We start from the raw sequence: 2,257 nt of genomic DNA on the forward strand, positions 1-2,257 counted from the left end.
CACTCCACTCAATCGTAACCTTTCATCATGTCCAATTTAAATGCGCACGTATGATTCTTCCCCTTTTTCCTTCTCTTCATTGTGTGGACGCTCTCATAAGCGACGAATATATTGTCCGTGATCAGGCATCCGGGTACAAAAGCGCTCTGTTCATCACTGATCAACTCATCCGTCAAGCTCCTCAAACGGTTAGTAATAACCTTAGCTGCTATCTTGTAGAGTACAGGGCATAGAGCGATGGGTCGATATTGGGAGATAGACTAGGGGTATCGTACCTTAGGTATTAATGTGTCGAGTTATCATTCACAACTGTTGGTAAATCTCCCCCATTAAGAAACCCGAGGACTTCTTCTGTTACATCTTCTTTAAGAAAATCCACTGGAAAAGGCCCGTTGTGAAGCCATCGACACCCGGAGCCTTTGACGGAGACAGCTGAAATAATGTTGTACGCACCTCGGCAGCTTCATAGGGTCTATCCAGAAACTCTCCCATAGCCGGTGTTACTCTACTGGGAACATGTGATAACAGCATGCTACAATCGGATGCCCCTTGGGACTCATAGAGCTACTAATAAAAATTCTGAACCTCATCTTTATCCTCCTCCTCGTTTGCACACACAGATCCATCAGCTCGCTGTAGGCCAGCAATGCAGTTCAGTCGTTATCGCTTTTTTACTTGTGCACGAAAAAAAACCGTGTTACGGTCGCCCTCTCGCAGCCAAGGTACTCGAGATCGTTGCCGCATCCAAATTTCCTCCTGCCTGAGCGCTTCTCTGAGCTTTATAACCGTTTTCTTCTCCTCTTCAGAAGGACCCCGACCAACAGATTGCCGTCGCAACCTGTCAAGACATTGCCGTAGCTGACAGACTGTCCTGGCTAGACATCCGACCTCCCTTGCTCCCGATGGTTCGAGTCTTCTCTGTAGTTCACCAAGGGAATCAGCCACACCCTGCAATCGCAGTCCCCGTTGGCTCCGACGCCAAGTTTCAGTAACAAGGCGTTCATAATCAATGTGAGTCTGCCAAACATTCTTGCTACCTCTTGAGCACTGCGTTGGATTTTCCTTGAAGAGGAAAGGGTGATGCAGCAAAGTAGCGTAAATATTTCCCTCGGTTTTTGAGAACCAAGGTATCAATCCAGTAGGAGGCCGTGCACGAGTAAATAAGGGGTTGTCAATCCCTACACGGTCACTTACGAGAGTGAGATCTGATAGATATGATAGGATAGTATTTTTTGGTATTTTTATGATAAATAGAAATAAAATATGCAAGTAAAATAAATGGCAAAGGAAATAACTAAGTATTGGAAGATTAATATGATGGAAGATAGACCCGGGGGCCGTAGGTTTCACTAGTGGCTTCTCTCTAGAGCATAAGTATTTATAGTGGGTGAACAAATTACTGTTGAGCAATTGACGGAATTGAGCATAGTTATGAGAATATCTAGGTATGATCATGTATATAGGCATCACGTCCGAGACAATTAGACCGACTCCTGCCTGCATCTACTAATATTACTATGCACATCGACCGCTATCCAGCATGCATCTAGAGTATTAAGTTCAAGAGAACAGAGTAACGCTTTAAGCAAGATGACATGATGTAAAGGGATAAACTCATGCAATATGATATAAACCCCATCTTGTTATCCTCGATGGCAACAATATAATACGTGCCTTGCTGCCCCTACTGTCACTGGGAAAGGACACCGCAAGATTGAACCCAAAGCTAAGCACTTCTCCCATTGCAAGAAAGATCAATCTAGTAGGCCAAACCAAACTGATAATTCGAAGAGACTTGCAAAGATAACCAATCATACATAAAAGAATTCAGAGAAGATTCAAATATTGTTCATAGATAAACTTGATCATAAACCCACAATTCATCAGTCTCAACAAACACACCGCAAAAGAAGATTACATCGAATAGATCTCCAAAAGAGAGGGGGAGAACTTTGTGTTGAGATCCAAAAAGAGAGAAGAAGCCATCTAGCTAATAACTATGGACCCATAGGTTTGAAGTAAACTACTCACACTTCATCGGAGGGGCTATGGTGTTGATGTAGAAGCCCTCCGTGATCGATGCCCCCTTCGGCGGAGCTCCCAAAAAGGCCCCAAGATGGGATTTCGTGGATACAGAAAGTTACGTGGTTGAATTAGGGTTTTGGCTCCGTATCTGGTAGTTTGGGGGTACGTAGGTATATATAGGAGGAATGAGTACGTCGGTGGAGCAAAAGGGGCCCACGATGGTGGAGGGCGC

This window comes from Triticum dicoccoides, chromosome 3A (genome assembly GCF_002162155.2).
Source record: "Triticum dicoccoides isolate Atlit2015 ecotype Zavitan chromosome 3A, WEW_v2.0, whole genome shotgun sequence".
NCBI classification, from domain to species: domain Eukaryota; kingdom Viridiplantae; phylum Streptophyta; class Magnoliopsida; order Poales; family Poaceae; genus Triticum; species Triticum dicoccoides.